General features: G+C 42.6%; 1 pseudogene; it reads right to left on the bottom strand.

Annotated features, from left to right (window-relative positions):
• Positions 1-886: 886 nt before the first annotated feature.
• On the bottom strand, positions 887-1,067 carry LOC144510289 (U2 spliceosomal RNA; annotated as a pseudogene).
• Positions 1,068-19,655: the final 18,588 nt, after the last annotated feature.

Consider the following 19,655-nt stretch of genomic DNA (forward strand, 5'->3'; position numbering starts at 1 on the left):
GCTGACAAGGCAGGGCGAGCGACCAAAATCACCCTGTCCTGGGCCTGATCTACATGAGCCAAGCTGATTGGAGAAGAGGGAGGTTCCTCCTCCAAGACTTGAGCTCATTTGCATTGAAGTAGGCAATTTTCCAAAAGCCATATTGGCACCATTCATAACGTGCCTACAATGCAGAGGGGAACACCGGATGGATATTCGTTCAAACCCCCTCTGCACAGCTGAGAGACCTTTAAATTTCAAAGCCAACGAAAGACCCTTATTCTGCCCAGCAACAGCGCAAAGCTGCATTTTAAACCGGCCTTTGGCCAAGGAAGATCGGGATATCTGCGAGTCAAGACCGAGAGTGGGCTATATGGCATAACCAGACTATCAATAAAATATTACAGGAATAAAATGGCCAAGGCAGGCAAAGAAACTTAACAAACTAGGGTAAAAGGAATAAAAGATTAGATTAAATCTCCCTACACACAGCAGGGCAAAATGACATTAACACCTAATCTCGCAAGCAGGGAACACAGACACAAAACAATGAGGTCAATAGATATAAGGGGACACATAGAGGGGATAATGGGAAACACATTAAAACACCGGGGCAAGAACAGGTAGTCCCATTAACACAAACACACACCATACAAATGCAAATTGACAAGCCTCCCAGAGAACTTCCTGACCTGACAGACCACTTTATACATATTGTAAAAATGCATAATCAAATGTTCCCGCTCGAATTTGGATCCCTATAAAGATCCAGAGCTGATGTGAAAGGATTGAGATCAACGTGGCCAAGCCACTGTTTCGGAGCTGGTTATGTTGGTTCTCCCTGGGTTCCCAGTAATTGTACAATAAAGAAAAACACTTTGAACGTTGCCTTGCGACTCGACCTCTTGAATGCACTGGTACAAGGGATTTTTCCCTACAACAGCATCTTAGCCAAAAGGCTGAGATGCCGCTTTTAAAAATTGCTTCATATGAAACATATGAAGCCTCAGTGTAACCCAATGACCTCAACCAAGTGCAGCATCCCATCCATACTACACTTGATCTTAGCCAAAAGGCCGAGAAGCGATCTACAACCTTTTGCCGATGTGCTGGGCATGGCTCCAGCCAATGGGGGGTTTCCCCCGGTTTCCCATTGACTTCAATTTTGCTGGGGCTCATTAATGTCACACTCGGTCAGTTGGTGTCTTGATGGCTCGGACAGTCACTCTCACCTCACCGCTGAAGTTCAGCTCCACATTTTAACCATGGCTGTGATGAGATCTGAAATTGAGTGGTCCTGCCGCAACCCAAACAGATTCACTGCATCTCATCAATAATCTTTTTTCTGCAAATTTCCCACGAGCCCTCTTATTTCGTGCTCTCCAAGGAGTTGAAAGAACTTAAAATTTAAGTTATCTGTGTTATTCACCAGTTTAAATGTTTGTATCATACTCTCTTCTTCACAAAACCCCTCAACTGTGCCAACCTACCTCACCCAATCCTCTTTCATTGAGAAATAAATATTACATAGAATTTATACACCGAAACATGCTTTTTGGGCCAATTTGTCAATGCTCCTGATTCTGTTCCACTTGAGCCTCCTGCCATCCCTACTTCATCTAAACCTATCAGCATAAATTTCTTTCTCCCCATATTTGTTTAAATTCCCCTTAAATGCATCTACGCTATTCACCTCAATCATTCTATGTGGGAGCAGGTTTCATATTCGAACCATTCCCTGATCATATTGTCATGAATCCAGCATGCATCCATCAAACATTAAAGTGAAAGTGTTTTTTTTTAAATTAGAAAAAAGAAAGCTAATTATTGTTGGCTGTTTTTTTTTCTCTGCCCTTTCTCCAAAGCCAGAGGCCAGCGATTTACAAACAGCCACTGATCTACAGAGCCCTTTGTGAGTGTTTTCTCACGGGGAGTATCTGAACAATGGGTTCAAAGGGACAGACTAGGTTAAACATGGCTCTGTGTTAAAAGCGAAATACCACGACCTTACTCCACATCCGAGGCTATTGATAAGTAATGTCACAGGACAACAGCAAGTATATGTCAATAAGTAGCGGGATCAAATCAATGACAATTTAATCCTATCATTTTTCTTTAACTTTACACACAAAGAAAGATATGAAAGAATGTCCACGATTGTATCTCACTATGGACAGAGTCTGTAGCCTTTACCTTCTGTGTGCAGTTCTTTATACCACCCCAAAGCTACAGCTACTTAACTAAAATTTAATCCCACATCCACCAAGACTTTACATGCAGGACAATATACCCTGTGTAGTAAATTGATGCAATTAACCTACTGAACATTAAATATCCCATCTCCAATCAGTCCTTAACATTGATTATCATTCAATTATAATTGGATTTACCTTTTACACTCTTACCTTAATATTTTCCATATGGTTACTTCACATCCCATTTACAAAATGAAAATCAGTAAAATTCTAAAAATAAATTAATTACACATAAAAGAGTCATAATGTTCACATCGCTAAATTTTCCTATCTCTCCAACTATTTGCCGTTATTTGCCTTTTATCTGTCCGATTCCTTTCCCGTCTCCTTATTTTCTTCCTTTGTCTGGGACCTCCATTGGCAGTGTTTCTCATGCACTCTCAGCCGCCTTCTACCCATTCCTTTTGTTCTATACTCTTGGGAATTTTTCCATTTATTCTGATTATCTCTCCTATTAATTCAACTCTGCCTCTTTGCGCTCTCCATCCACATTCTTTTTTCTTGATTGCTGTTGTTACAAAGTTCTTCAAAACTATGTTCAGGGACTAAAGAACTCCCAACAACATTTATTAATGCAAACAAAAGGTAAAAAGATTTATAAAAAGCAAACATTTCTGCTGAATGTAGCGAGCTTAATTTTTTCTTGACAGAGAAGCAGTCGGCCATTCGGCCACTCAAGGCTGTTCCTTTAGTTTAGTTTAGTTTGTTCATCAGTGTCACAAGTAGGCTTACATTAACACTGCAATGAAGTTACCGTGAAAATCAGCTAGCTGCCACACTCCGGCGCCTGTTCGGATACACTGAGCTAGAATTTAGCATGGCCAATGCACCTAAACAGCATGTCTTTCAGACTGCAGGAGGAAACTGGAGCACCTGCGGGAAACCCACGCAGACACGGGGAGAACATGCAAACTCAGCACAGATAGTGACCCAAGCTGGGAATCGAACCTGGGTCCCTGCCGCCATGAGGCAGCAGTGCTGACCGCTGTGCCACCGTGCTGCTAGATTGTAGCTAAAATCTAATCATCCATCTTGGTTCCATTTTCCTTAAAAGCCATGTCAAACAAAAATCTATCAATCACAGTTTTGACATTTTCAATTGAGCTTTTTGGTGCGGGAATTTCCACATTTCCATTACCCTCATGTGAAGAATGTACTTCATGACAACATTCCTGAATGGCTTAGCTTGAATTTTGGGGTTATACCCCCTTGTTTGGCAATTTCCCATATTAGGCCACCTCTTGAAATTCAGTACTAGAAAGAGTGCAAACTATTCAGCCTTTCCTTGTCATGTAATAATTCATCATGCGATGACGAGATACAGTTTAGTCCAATCTCAATATTCTGATATAAATTATTATTTAAATACTTCACGTGAATAGAAATAAGAAAACAAAAGAGCAGGAAATAAAGAGTTATTTTAAGGCACCCCAGGTAATAACTTTGCCAGCTGATATACTTATCATGTGCCAACAACTTTAGCTCAAAGATTAGGGGGCGATTCTCCCAAAACAATGGTCGAATTCGTGTGAAAACTGGAGTAAATCACGCTGGTTTTTTTCAGTGGGAGTTCAGAGAAGAATCTCCCACACTCTGTGCACTGCTGAGTGCATTAGCATATATCATGTAAAAAATCAGGGGGCGGTACCTATTCCCACCCAGGAGAACCATAGCGCTGAGCGGGCCACTGCGCATGCGCTGATCCGTCAGCACTGCATGCGCAGTAGTCCCTGTCCACCAGCTTCCCAACAGCTGGTCAGCCCATGATCCCTGCAATGTTGGCCCTCCGACACCCCCACAGCCCGATCGCTGGGCCCCCGAACAGGTCCGGGCCAGCCTCGACCTCCCCCCACAGCTCCGATATCCCACCTCCCCCACAACGCCCCCCCAGCAGGTTACATCCCCACCCACCCCGATGGCCAGCCCCGATTGTTGTCCTCCCTCCCTCCCCCACCAATCCAGACTGCAGAGTGGCAGCAGGAGCCCCACCCCCACCGATCGCCCCATCAAGCCCCATCCCATCAGGCCCCGCCCTATCAGGCCCTGCCATCATTTGGCCCTGCCCCCTTGGCACTGCCCGATGGGCACTGCCAAGTTGCCCCTGGGCATTGACACTTTGCCCCTTGGGCAGTTCCATTAGTGGAGAGTTATGGTAATCCCCGCTGGAGTGAAATACTGCTGGCGGGTGGGAGAAGCTAGCAGGCCTGGAGACTTCAGTCCCGATATTTAAAATATATTTAAATGAAGCCCTGGATAGGTAATACAGGATGTGGAGATGCCGGCGTTGGACTGGAGTAAAAAACACCGTAAGAAGTCTCACAACACCAGGTTAAAGTCCAACAGGTTTATTTGGTAGCAAAAGCCACTAGCTTTTGGAGCGCTGCCCCTTCGTCAGGTGAGTGGGAGTTCTGTTCACAAACAGAGCATATAAAGACACAAACTCAATTTACAAAATAATGGTTGGAATGCGAGTCTTTACAGGTAATCAAGTCTTAAAGGTACAGACAATGTGAGTGGAGAGAGGGTTAAGCACTGGTTAAAGAGATGTGTAGTGTCTCCAGACAGGACAGTTAGTGAGATTTTGCAAGCCCAGGCAAGTTGTGGGGGTTACAGATAGTGTGACATGAACCCAAGATCACAGTTGAGGCCGTCCTCATGTGTGCGGAACTTGGCTATCAGTCTATGCTCAGCGACTCTGCGCTGTCGTGTGTCGTGAAGGCCGCCTTGGAGAACGCTTCGTTGGAGAGATCTTCAGGTAAGCGTTCTCCAAGGCGGCCTTCACGACACACGACAGCGCAGAGTCGCTGAGCAGAGACTGATAGCCAAGTTCCCCACACATGAGGACGGCCTCAACCGGGACTTTGGGTTCATGTCACACTATCTGTAACCCCCACGACTTACCTGGACTTGCAAAATCTCACTAACTGTCCTGTCTGGAGACAATACACATCTCTTTAACCCGTGCTTAACGCTCTCTCCACTCACATTGTCTGTACCTTTAAGACTTGATTACCTGTAAAGACTCGCATTCCAATCATTATTTTGTAAATTGAGTTTGTGTCTTTATATGCCCTGTTTGTGAATGGAACTCCCACTCACCTGACGAAGGGGCAGCGCTCCGAAACCTAGTGGCTTTTGCTACCAAATAAACCTGTTGGACTTTAACCTGGTGTTGTGAGACTTCTTACTCGGTGATACAGGAAACAGGCATGGAGTTGACGCGTTCGGGGCCGGACGCCCATCACAGATCGCGCTAATCCAGACCCGCTTAAATCTCCCAGCACCCGCTGCGCTAAAGAAATCAGCGCAATGGGATGGGAGAATCGCCCCCTCGGTTTATCTCTGTCCAGTTGCTGTTCTTTTACACATTCAATTTAAGGAAAAGGCTGCCACCTAGTGTAGGATTTAATTGAGAAAGAAATAGATTCCCTGGTTTGATATAACACAAATTGGAAAGGAAAACTGCAGAAGGGAGAAAACTAGTTTGTGTTCTTCCATTATATGACAAGATGTTTTCTCATTCCTATCTTTCCAAATGTTGCTATTCTTGTCAGTAGGTACTGATAAATAAGTCAATTTTCACATTTTAAACATTTATTTTAGTGATCATATTTAGCCCATTGTCCCTGAGACAAGGACAGAAAATGCTGGAAAATCTCAGCAGGTCTGACAGCACCTGTAGAGAGAGAACAGAGACAACATTTTGAGTCTGGACGACCCTTCACGCCATGAGACTGCCCCTTGATTGCTGCTGGCAACAGCTGGAATTGTCTAATGCCGTTCACTCCGCCACCGCTGCCAGTGAGAACGGGGAATTGGGCGCTCAGCCAAATCTCCATTCACAGCAGCGGGACTGGAGAATCCCAGCCACGGGTGAGATCGGAGAATTCCTGCCCACACCTCCAGAACTGCACTGAAAATCTGGCATTCTTTCACCTGCTGGAGGCACCTTCTCCTTTTCTTAGCACATTGTTAAGTGGTTATCTCTTAATTGCAGTTTTTTAAAGGCTGCAGCAGAATTGTACTTTCCTCCTCCTCAGTGATGGTAAGCCAACGGTGGATGGTTTTCGGGACTCCAAACTACCCCTTGTGGATAATGAAGGTTTGGGGAGAAAGTAATGGTGGGTTAACAGTGTTTTCATATGGCAGGTGTTCAATCGATCTGCTGAAAATCCAGCAAGAGAGACCAAACCCAGAGTTCTTTGTCATCGTCCTCTATAGTTTTCTGAACTTGAGTTTATAATTAAAAGGTTTACGTGAGAAGTTGGTGGGATTCCTATGAAGCCCCAGAATTGTCTAACAATATGACAAAAAAGGAACACCAAGTAATTTGGGCACAGAAACATAGAAAATAGGAGCAGGAGGAGGCCATTCAGCCCTTCGAGCCTGCTCCGGCATTCATTATGATCATGGCTGATCATCTAACTCAATAGTCTGATCCTGCCTTCCCCCCATATCCTTTTATTGCAACCAACCTGTTTATACATTTTTCATCACTCCGATGTTCAAGGTGGCACGGTGGTTAGCACGGTTGCCTCACAGCACCAGGGACCCGGGTTCGATTCCCGGTTTGGGTCACTGTCTGTGCGGAGTTTGCACATTCTCCCTGTGTCTGCATGGGTTTCCTCCAGGTGTTCCTGTTTCCTCCCACAGCCCAAAGATGTGCGGGTTAAGTGGATTGGCTATGCTAAATTGCCCCTGTAGTGTCAGGGGAACTAGCTAGAGTAAATACATGGGGATTATGGGGATAGGGCCTGGGTGGGATTGTGGCCAGTGCAGACTCGATGGGCTGAATGGCCTCCTTCTGCACTGTAGGATTCTATGAAATTCAACTAAAAACAGTTCTTATCAAACTAAATGTAAAGTTTATTTAGGCTTACATTAACACTTGCAATGAAGTTATTGTGAAAATCCCCTAGTTGCCACACTCTGGTGCCTGTTTGGGTACACTGAGGCAGAATTTAGCATGGCCAACCCACCTAACCAGCATGTCTTTTCAGACTGTGGGGGGAAACCGGAGCACCCGGAGGATGCCCACGTAGATACAGGGAGAATGTACAGACTCCACACAGACAGTGACCCAAACCAGGAATCGAACCTGGGTCCCTGGCGCTGTGAGGTAGCAGTGCTAACCACCGTATCACCTAATCTGCAGTGCCAAATGAGAAATAATACCAACCTAAGACTGTCAATGAAATCCAACCCATACTGACAAAATTACTCTCACGTCCCATGGTTTGCGTATTGGCCTCTAAAACTTCAGCGCTAAAACAATCCATCGACAGTGAGTTAAGAATAAATACAATTCAGGGCTTCTGGATTATCTGGGGTAATTGTCCAATATTTAAACATTTACTCTCTGTGCAAAAATTACCTGATCTATCGCTCAGTCACGTTGCCACAATCACCTCATGTTTCACTTGATCAATGATCGGACTTCAACTTTGCATAAAACAACTGAGGGCATTGTGGAACTGATGAACAGAGAGAAAACTAATCAATTGATAGATCGATTCTTGTCAGCAGTGTCAACCATTGATCCTAGCTGGCTGGGGCTGCTTACCATTACTATTATTGACAAACTGGTTAAAGCTTTCTAAAATAAAGTTGATAGAATTGTTTGTGTATTTGCAGTTAACAGAGAAAGTAATTAGACTTGGGTGAATTATTAATGAAAGGTCACATAATGAGTTTAGAATTGCAAACTATTTTGATTTCATTCCCATTTTATTTGGATTTTGCTGATGGTAAACGGTTACCGAGTAAAATTAAACATTTGGTTCCTCCCCAATGAAGAGAAGTCAGCCACCTGTTGTACAAGTTATAAATTGTGGAACCTGACCAGCCACCTTCAATTGCATGCCATACTCAAAATTCAAAAAGGGCGGCACGGCGGCACAGTGGTTAGCACTGTTGCCTCACAGTGCCAGGGACCCGGGTTTGATTCCCAGCTTGGGTCACTGTGGAGTTTGCACAGTGTCTGCGTGGGTTTCCTCCGGATGCCTCCCACAGTCTGAAAGACGTACTGGTGAGGTGCATTGACCCGAACAGGCGCCGGAGTGTGGCAATTAGGGGAATTTCACAGTAACTTCATTGCAGTGTTAATGTAAGCCTTACTTGTGACTAATACTTCAAAATCAGAACTTCTGCTTAAAATTATTTTATGCCATTTAGGTTTGTCATTCTAGGGAATGGTGCAGCCTGAACAATATAAAACTCATAAGATGCAACTTTTAACTTTGTTTTTGTTCTAAACAGTGCATATGCACAATAATTGAGAGATGGGTGGAGGTATGGGAGCGGGTGGTGGTGTTGTGGTGCTGTAGTACATTGTTCAAGCTTGACTTACTCCTTCATCCAAACTCCTGGAATTTTTCCTGGAGTTACTGCGATGGAGCCTGGGATCTCTCTACTTAATTTGTAGTAAACTCCATATTTTCTCCAGTTACACAAATGTATAACTTGACCTTGATCCTGGAATGTTTGAAGTGGTATCCAGGGCTTCAGTGATTGTTGGAAATTCCTTTGTCTCAGCTTGAGAACCGACTGACAATCTTTCAACACACTGTTCTTTCTGGGAGTACTGCATTTAATGGCCAATTTAAAATAGGCCTGCAAAGTGCAATGTTAGAAAGGAGTATTTAGTTTCTGAGTCAGATTTGTAATAAAAACATATAGTGATGCAATTTCAGAGTCAAATTACTATTAATATTTTACAACTGGAGTTTTACTGCTTTTTAAACAAATTTTAAACCCGATTTTATTTGACTATTTATTTTGCAATAAACTTCTGTGTCTCCTCCCTTGCCTTTTCCCAGCACTTGTTTCACCATAACTTCCTCCCATCTGAGAGGATAGTTGGAAATTATTCATCTATTCGACTTCAAACAGGTGCATGGGAGTGACCCTGTGTAAGACTCCCCAGTGTTCACTCCCACTGCACAATGGGTTTTGATAGTAATACCAAATGCAGCTCGCTTTAAATTGGTAAATAAAACTCATATTAATCAAGTTGTGCCTTCCTGATTTTTAATTTCTGTGCCCTCGTCATTGAACTTGCTGCGACAGCGAATATTTGCTTTGATCAGGTTTGTCAATCCTCTTATAACCTTCATTTAAATCACCATGGCATCTCTACTCGCAAGATATGAGGTTCAGCTTCTGTATTTTTCTGCATATAACTTTGATTCCTGATGCCTAGAATCACTTGGTGCTTCATCTTTCAAGGACAGGAATATCCTTCCCATGATTAGGTCGCCAGGACATTACACAGGACTCAGCCGGGGGTCTTTAGTAATGGTTTATACAGCGGCAATACTTCTGATTTGTGCTTCACCCTTTGAAAATGCCTTTCCGATGACTGCCAAAGACGAGGCTGATGATTTAATAGACTTATTCATCAGTCTATTAGGAGGCATACTTCTTGATTAACATGATATGTGAATGTTAAATTTAACAGTTGTTTGATTCCTCGCTCTGTTATTAATCATTTTACACTGAGTAACATTGAAGTGGTCATGCCATCTTTTGCCCAATTTACCTAAAGGATTCAAAACCTTAACTCATGTGCTCTGTTTTCTATTTTGGATCAACTACATTGTAACGGAGTTACAATGCATTAAAAATACCAAAGATATTAAAACTGTGATATGTTCTTTTTGAACTGAAACATTTTCCTCAGTTCTCCCTTAATAAGCTAATCATATTATCATTGTCAAACTCCTTATTTTGTAAGATCTTCATAGCCATTAAGAGTCAATGCAGAACCTTTGCAGTGGCATTTTGAAAATCCAAGCGTATAATATTATGTGCATTACCACTATTGTGCCACTAATATGTGTGGAAAAAGCTACATCAAATTAATTTAACATAACCTTTTCCTCCTGACACCCTGCTGCATGTCCTATTAGCTGTGCTTTACTATTCTGAAGATTTTTCCTTCCAACTAATGTTAAAGTTACCACTTCATACTTCATGTCTTTCACCCCTTTAAAAAAAAAATAAAGTTATAGTGCCATTTTTAAAAATCCTTGCTCATTTATATTGAATTTACAAATATATCAAAGATTCTCTCATCTCAGATTCCAGTCTCCTTTCTTGTGTGGATGCATGTTCATTTAGCTGTAGCTATTATAATTTGCACAATCAAAAACAGAAAATGCTGGAAAATTTCAGCAGCTCTGACAGCATCTGTGGAGAGAGAATAGAGCCAATGATTCAAGTCAGGATCACCCTTTTAATGAGCCTTTCCAGCATTTTCTGTTTTTGTTTCAGATTTGCCTTTATAATTTGCACAATTTCTGGCTTCTCCCCTTTATGGGCACCTAATTTCTTACTTTGGCATCATTCCTTCTTCTAACTCAGTAAAGTTGCTTGTGAAATAATTCTACTGAGCACATCATTCTATCATTTCAAGTCTCAATAAAATACTACCCAAAGGTGTTAATCAACAATTGCTATTTAAATACCACCTTCAATGTGGTAAAATGCCTCAAGGTGTTTCATAGGTGCAAAATCAGACAAAACAAAATCGACACTGAGCCAAAGAAGGTGACAAGGTAGGTTGAAAGGAAGAGAGAGAGAGAGTAACCAAGATGTTTAGGGAGTGAGTTTGGAGCTTAGGGCTCAGACAGCTGAAGATGAGGTGGTCATTGGGGTGCAGCTCCATAAACCAGTGATAATGCAGACTCGAGTTACTTAGAGGTGGAGATGCCGGCGTTGGACTCAGGTGGGCACACTAAGAAGTCTCACAACATCAGGTTAAAGTCCAACAGGTTTATTTGATAGCATGAGCTTTCAGAGCGTTGCTCCTTCATCAGGTGGGTGGAGAGTTGGGTTTACAAACAGGGCAGGTATAGACACAGACTCAATTGCAAGATAATGGTTGGAATGCGGTTGGAATTGTAACTCCACCATTTGGCCTGGGCTTGCAAAATCTTATTAACTGTCCTGTTTTGAGACAATTCACACCTCTTTAACCTGTGCATAACCCTCTCTCCACTCGCATTGCCTGTACCTGTAAAAACTTGATTACCTGTTAAGACTCGCATTCCAACCATTATCTTGCAATTGAGTCTCTGTCTATATATGTCCTGCTTGTGAACCCAACTTTCCACTCACCTGATGAAGGAGCAATGCTCCAAAAGCTCGTGCTACCAAATAAACCTGTTGGACTTTAACCTGGTGTTGTGAGACTTCTCACTGTGCCAAGTTACTCAGGACAGAGTTTAACATATTCAACACGAAGGAACAATTTTAAGTATACACATGGTTTGCATTTGCGCAATTTCTCATGTACAGTTGATCGCACATTATTGCAGAAAAAACACACAAGACAGTTTAATGGTTAGGGGCAAATTTATTCAGGAAACTGCTTGCAAATTCATTTTCCTTTAATCTGAAAGCGATTTGAATGGTTAACGTTCTTGCATTATTCAGTCAATGCAGCTTTGGTGTGCCATTCTAATTGTGTATAATTTGTGTGAGACAATATTTTTGTTCGATGATTGAAGGAAAGAATCATGGAATTATTCAACACAGAAATGGGATATGCAGTTCATGAAGGCTAGGTAGATGATTTTCTCCACGTGAAACATCCAGTTTAAACCTCTCTCCTCTTCAATTCCCATGCTCCTTACGATTCTTCTCTTCCAAACAATTATCTACTTCCCTCTGAAAATGAGTCATGATGTTGCTTTGATATTACTTTGAGGCATAACATTCCATACAACCATAGAGTCCCTACAGTGCAGATGGAGGCCATTCAGCCCATCTAGCTGCACCGTTTCTCCTGAAGAACATCTTACCCTGGCCCACACCACCCCCCCCATCCCCACAACCCCACGCATTTACCATGGCTAATCCACCTAACCTACACATTCCTGAACACCAAGGGACAATTTAGCATGGACAATCCATCTAATCCGCACGTCTTTGGAGTATGGGAGGAAACTGGAGCACCTGGAGGAAACCCATGCAGACACGGGAAGAACATGCAAACTCCACACAGTCACCCAAGGACACATCCACATTCTAACTAGTCTCTGTGTTTAGAATTAGTTTCTAACCTCTTTTTCATGATTATCTTAAATTCGTGCCCTCTTTTTATGGCCTCACTGACCAAAGGAAATACATCTTCTGAGTTCTAGTGGAAGTAGCCCGAACAATGCATATCTTTCTTCATAACTGCAACCCGTCATCCCTTCAGGCTAATGAATGTACCCTGCAGCTTTGTCAATACTTCTATATCCTTCTTGTGGGGGCCCAAAACTGTACACTGCACTTCAATTGTGGCCGAACCAAACTCATGTACAAGTTCAAGATGATCTTCTTGTTTTTGTATTTTGTGCCTCGAGATGCAAAACCAAAGATCCTGTTTGCCTTTTTATGACCTACATATTTGCAGATCATCTTTAGTGACCTGTGTATTGGCACACTGGAATCCCTTTGCTTCTTTGCATGATTTAAAATGTTATAATTTCAGATATATTTCTCTTTCCTTTCTTAATGTAAATATTGCTTCACATTCTCGTCATATTTCCCACCTAACCTCCCACCTTGCTTGACTATACACCTTTTGTGATAGTCTTTTCCATTATTACAATTTCCCATTGTCACGGTTTGATGATGGAAAAGTCAAAATATTAACATTGACTCGTCCTTCATCTCTGGACTTGGATTGCTGCATTCTAGGGAGCAGGGGAGTTAAAATCGCTCTAATACTGGGATATAAAGTAACAATCTTTACTCAACCGTTATCTCTTTCCCTGCTCTTCTGAAGACGTTGACTGCTCATGAGGTATAACTCCATGATTTGATTTGATTTATTATTGTCACATGTATTAACATACAGTGAAAAGCATTATTTCTTGCACACTATACAGACAAAGCATACCGTTCATAGAGAAGGAAAAAAGAGAATGCAGAATGTAGTGTTACAGTCATAGCTAGAGTGTAGAGAAAGATCAACTTAATACAAGGTAGGTCCATTCAAAAGTCTGACAGCAGCAGGGAAGAAGCTGTTCTTGACTTCAGACTTTTGCATGTTTTTCCCGAAGGAAGAAGATGGAAGAAAGAATGTCCGGGGTGTGTCGGGCCCTTAATTATGCTGGCTGCTTTGCCGAGGCAGCGGGAAGTGTAGACAGAGTCAATGGATGGGAGGCTAGCTGGCGTGATAGATTGGGCTACATTCACAACCTTTTGTAGTTCCTTGCGGTCTTGGGCAGAGCAGGAGTCATACCAAGCTGTGATACAACCAGAAAGAATGCTTTCTATGGTGCATCTGTAAAAGTTAGTGAGAGTTGTAGCTGACATGCCAAATTTCCTTAGTCTTCTGAGTTGGTGGGCTTTCTTAACTATAGTGTTGGCATGGGGGGACCAGGATGGCTTGTTGATGATCTGGACACCTAAAAACTTGAAGCTCTCGATCCTTTCTACTTCGTCCCCATTGATGTAGACAGGGGCATGTTCTCCTTTATGCTTTCTGAAGTCGATGATAATCTCCTTTATTTTGTTGATATTGAGATGTATAGAGAGTCCAAGACTAAAAAGTCACAGATATTAGATATAGATATGGACTTATAAATGCAATAGGGTATTCAGGAGAAACATCTTTACCCAGCATGATAACAATGTAGAATGGAGTAAATCGTTGAGGCAAATAGCATAGTCCATTTACAGGGAAGCTAGATAAGCACATGAGCGGAAAAAGAAATAGAAGGATATCCTGGCAGGGTGGAAGGAGACTCATGTGAAACATAATTGCCAGCATTGACCAATTGCACTGAATGGCCCGTTTCTGTGTTGCATATTTATTATGTTTCACCCAAGTCGTCATTGCTGTGTGTGTAAGTGGATGTAATGAATAACAGCAGGCTATTTGGCAGATGACTTCATTACACACAAGCTCAGTTTTATTCATACATACACTCTTCAGTGATTGTCGTGTGATAGATCAGCAAAAACTCGAATGGGATTTTTTTTCCTTTTTCTGTTCATGGAAAACTGAGGACAATTGTAATATCCTGGTACAAGTTAGCATGAGCAGGAATTGAACCTGGAGCATTGGGTTAGTATGATACCACAGTTCAAACCTGCACACTAAGCGTTCAGAGAAGCTCTTAAATTGCCCCCTGCATCAAAGGCCAGACTTAAATTTTGACATGCAAATCACAATCCAGCACTTTCCCAGGGTAACTTAAACACTGATTTACTCATTTTTGGAGGACAAGTGCATACCTCTGTGACCTCCATAATGTTTACGCATTAGCTTTTCATTCCTCAAACTGCAAGCTAGTTAGTTAGTCTTGATTTTATTGATTGTTCAACCTTGCCTAAGGGGTTAGCCTTGACACGGTACCTTGGCTTTTTACCATGAATTCCTAGAATTGTCGGCTAAAACTTTATTAAATGCTTTGATGATTTAGGCTTCATTTTGGGAAATATTTTTCAGTCATGTACTGTAATCTACTTCTACAAAAAAAAGACTGAAAGCATTTAAATACTGGAGTTGCAAAAGTCATGATATGAAACCATATATTCCTAGGCTAAATTGATATATAACTAAACTGAAATTCAAAGATTCAACCTGTTTGTGCTGTATTTGCCTGTTTGTGCTGTATTTTTTCTATGTTCTATTGCTACGAGAGGTTTAAGGTGCTGGGGAGTAGGTACAGAGGAGATGTCAGGGGTATGTTTTTCACTCAGAGGGTGGTGGGTGAGTGGAATCGGCTGCCGTCAGTGGTGGTGGAGGCAAACTCGATAGGGTCTTTTAAGAGACTTCTGGATGAGTACATGGAACTTAATAGTATTGAGGGTTAAAGGTAAGCCTATATATAGGTCTAGGTAGGTAGGGACATGACCGGCGCAACTTGTGGGCCGAAGGGCCTGTTTGTGCTGTATTTTTTCTATGTTCTATTATTGCATACGACTAACATCACTTCTGCAGTGAGCCGAAGCTTATGTTATAACTCAAGAACAACACTCAATTTTGTTGTAAACGTGAATTTAAAAACAAGGAAGTCTTTTGTTTTTGCACAGGATTAGTGCCATTAATAGGCCATGGTCTTTTATCAAACAATGACATTTAGGGAATTTTTTAGCCTATTCGTGTCATATGGAGGAGTGAAAATCTGCATTATGGACAATCCACTGGCATGTCACAGTCCAAACATTACAATTATTATGTTACATGAATTATAAATGATCATTAAGAAATAATAGTAAACTGGCAAAATAGATTAGTCAGTGGGCTTTCATTCTGGGACCCAAGTTTAAGTTCACCCAAAATCATCCATTATTGCATTCTCGCCTCTTAGTCTTGTCAGGAAGGCAGTGACATAGTGGCATTGTCACTAGGCTAGTAATCCAGAGACTCAGGGTAATTCCCTGGACAACCAGGTTCGAATCCCACTGTGACTGACGGTGAAATTTGAACTCAATAAAAATCTGGAATTAAAAGTCTAATGATGAACATGAAACCATTGTCGATTGTTGTAAAACCCCATCTGGTTCACTCATGCCCCTTTAGGGAAGGAAATCTGCCATCCTTACACGGTCTGGCCTATATGTGACTCCAGGTTCCTGGCAATGTGTTTAACTCTTACAACGCCTGCCCTCAGGGCTGGGCAATAAAAGCTGGCCCAGCCAGCGACGTCCACATCCCATGAATGAAAACAAAAGATTGAGGGTTAGCATATAATCTATGATAACAGTACTGAGTCAGAGATGCTGTCTTTCAGTTGTGACATTAGTCTTCTATCTCGGGTGGATGGAAAAGATCTCATGACATTCTTCTCCGGTGTAATAGAATCCCTCGCAGTGCAGAAGGAGGCCATTCGGCCCATCAAGTCTGCACCAACAACAATCCCACCCAGACCCTATCCCCGTAACCCATGTATTTACCCTGTGATTCCCCCTGTCACTAAGGGGCAATTTACCATGGCCAATCAACCCAACCTGCACATCTTTGGACTGTGGGAGGAAACCGGAGGAAATCCATGCAGACACAGGGAGAACGTGCAAACTCCAACACAGACAGTGACCCAAGGCCAGAATTGAACCTAGGTCCCTGGCGCTGTGAGGCAGCAGTGCTAACCATTATGCCACTGTGCCACCCCAAAATTGAAAACACAGGCCTGGCTACCTGAAATAAATTGTCTGGTCACATTACTGTTTGTGGGACCTTGTTGTATGAAAGTTTGCTGCTCTCTATCCTATGTTTCAATGACTTAATTTCAAAAGTACTTAATTGGCAAAAAATGCTTTGGAGACTAGGTCATTGAGTATGCTCAAAGCACAGGTGGATTTCTAAATATCAAGGACATCAAGGGATATAGGGAATAATGCAGGAAAACAGCATTGAGGTAGAAGATCGGGCATGATCTAGTTGAATGGCAGAACATACTTGAGGGGCCAAATGGCCTATTCCTGCTCCTATGGGACATCCTGAAGTCATGAAAGGTGCTTTAGAAATTCAAGTGTTTCTTTCTTTCCAATTCAGCTCAAATTGGAAATCTCAGATGATTTTTGAAATGTGGTTTTGTGCTGAGGGCAAGTCATCAAGGCAGAGAAAGAAAAAGCTCTACACTGCACTTTGATGTACCATATCTGACTCGGATTGTGCGATGATGTCAGTGGATCCCTAAATCAGGAGGCATTTTATTTCTGCAAAACTAAAGCTCCTCATCTTGATTGATATTACACGTTGTTGTGGGAAAATCACCACTCGGAGTCAGATTTAAAGATCCAACATGCAGTTTATTGGACAAAGCTTTGGGAGAAGCGCTGGGCACTCCGCAGTGCTCACAGTCACCTTCTCAATTTTAAAATGGCAGCTGAGCTTCTTTTATACTTTTCAAAGAATCGACAAGTACAGACATTAGCAGTTACCACATTGTTAGCCGATTATGCCCCCCTATCAACGACTGATCTCGTTAACAAAACTAATTGTTTCGGTTCTGCTTTATCTTAAGCTAAGGTGATCATCTGGACCTCAAGGTCTGGTTTATTTCCTGTAGTAATTAGACAATAACAGGATTTAGCTCGTTGTGCAACGTCTATGCCTAAATCAGCACATCTTAATGTCTTTCCACAGAGTCCATTTTGTACCAGGTAACCATCTTGTATTTTTTAATTTCGGGATTCCCTCTGGCAGCATCTCACTTTTACTCCAACAACGTGAATAAGTATTTACATTATTTATAAGGTGTGGAGCATGACCACGTATAAAACGGAGAAGTGATTTAATTAATAATTTGAGGATAAGGGGTAAACCTTTAAGGACAGAGGTAAGGAGAAATTTCTTCACCCACAGAACGGTGAATCTGTGGAATTCATTACCGCAGAAAGTTGTTGAGACCAAAACGTTGTGTGAATTCAAGAAGGAATTTGATATAGCTCTTGGGGCTAAAGGGATCAAGGGATATGGGGGGGGGGGGGAGGTGGGATCAGGATACTGAATTTGATGATCAGCCATGATTAAAATGAATGGCAGAGCAGGCTCAAAGGGTCGAATGGCCTATTCCTGCTTCTAGTTTCTATGTTTCTATCTCCAAATCCAGGAGTGAAATCAGTACAAAATTAAATACAACAATCAAAAAGATACAAAAGTTTGAGAACATGTACCAACCGACTCAAGAACAGCTTCTTCCCTGCTGCCATCAGACTTTTGAATGGACCCACCAAATATTAAGCTGATCTTTCTCTACACCCTATCTGTGACTGGAACACTATATTCTGCACTCTCTCCTTTCCTTCTCCCCTATGTATTCTATGAACGGTACGTTTTGTCTATAACATGCAAGAAACAATACTTTTCACAGTATCCCAATACGTCTGACAATAATGAATCAAATCTCAGCAAGTGACTTTATAAACTGTTACCTATGCTGGCACAGTGGTTAGCACTGCTGCCTCACAGCGCCAGGGACCTGGGTTCGATTCCCGGCTTGGGTCACTGTCTGTGCGTCTGCATATACTCCCTTTATGCATGGGTTTCCTCCCACAGTCCAAAGGACATGCTGGTTAGCGTGCATTGGCCGTGCTAAATTCTCCCTCAGTGTACCTGAACAGGTGCCGGAGTGTGGCGACTAGGGGATTTTCACAGCAACTTCATTGCAGTGTTAATGTCAGCCTACTTGTGACACTAATAAAGAAACTTTAAGACCTGCCCCTGGACATCAAAGGGCCATGAATGCATGCTCATTTAACCTCCCTGCATTGTAGAGTTGGCCTGTGTAAATATTGGCCACAGGCTGTTAATTGTTCTGACCTAAACCTGAGGAGATGCTTGATTTGCTTTGAGTGACAACCTCTCCCTCTCCCTGGCAATGGACCGCCAGAGCCACTCTGGGAGTTGTAGTCCAGTGTGGGGTGGGGCTCCAGCAGCATCACCGTGGGAGATGCTCCAACCCCTCCCGGGCCAAGACTACAACTCCCGGCAGGCAGCGCGGCGGGAGCGCACGCGCAGTCCGGGGGGAAGGGAGTGTGGGACAGGTCTGGCCGAGTGGCCTGGCCTGTTGCTAGGCGACGGCGCCTGCCCGGGCATCGCCGAAGGAGGCAGATTCAAACAAGCAGAGAGGAGTTTAAACAGAGGAAAACAAAAACACAACTCGACAGATTTTAAAACAGCCGAAGGAATTGTGAAGAGAGCAAAAAATAGAAAGAAAGAGGGGAGGAGGAGAAGAAGTTTAAGGTGGCAGGGGAGTGTCATGGGCTCCAGGGCTGCCTCCCCTGGCAATGTCCCAGGGAGAAAGTCAACTCCCTCCCAGCCAGGGACAGATTAATCAGTGACTTTAAATCAGATATAATATCCAACTCCTCTCACAGCCAGCCCCTGCCATTGTACTTTCCCTCTAAAGTCATTGTGAGAAAGGCAACACAAGACCCTCCTCCCTCTTCCCCCTAAATTTTAAACACTGAATTTTATTTTGCAAATTAATTTTATTTTCCACCCTCCCCTATTTGGAAGTCGTTCTCCCTCCCCCCCACCATCTCAAAGAGTTTCTGCTTCATCAGCAAGAAATGGCTGTGAGGAACAACACAAGTGTCAGTGTGCACTTTTGGGAGGAAAGCAGGGAAGGACAACAACAGTCGCAGAGCCTCCAAAAAGCCTTTGAGAGATTTAGGAAGAGGCGTCAGGTAGGCACATTTCTTTTGGTTCTTAGCCATGCCCTCCTCTCATAATTGAATTTCGTTCTTTTTGTGGGTACGTTTCAGTGCAAGCCCAGTCAGAAAGTTTATTTTTCTTTATTACTACACACGTCCAGGGTAATGAAATTGCTCAGCAATTGTTTATAATCTCAGCCACACAAACAACAACAACAGCCTGCCAAAGTGGAGCATTTGTTGTATTCCTTCCGTCTGAAGAATTTATTTGTTTTTGTTTCCACCTGTGTGTCCCGTTCTTGGGGGATTTCAAAC

The sequence above is a fragment of the Mustelus asterias genome, chromosome 22, assembly GCF_964213995.1.
Source record: "Mustelus asterias chromosome 22, sMusAst1.hap1.1, whole genome shotgun sequence".
NCBI lineage: Eukaryota > Metazoa > Chordata > Chondrichthyes > Carcharhiniformes > Triakidae > Mustelus > Mustelus asterias.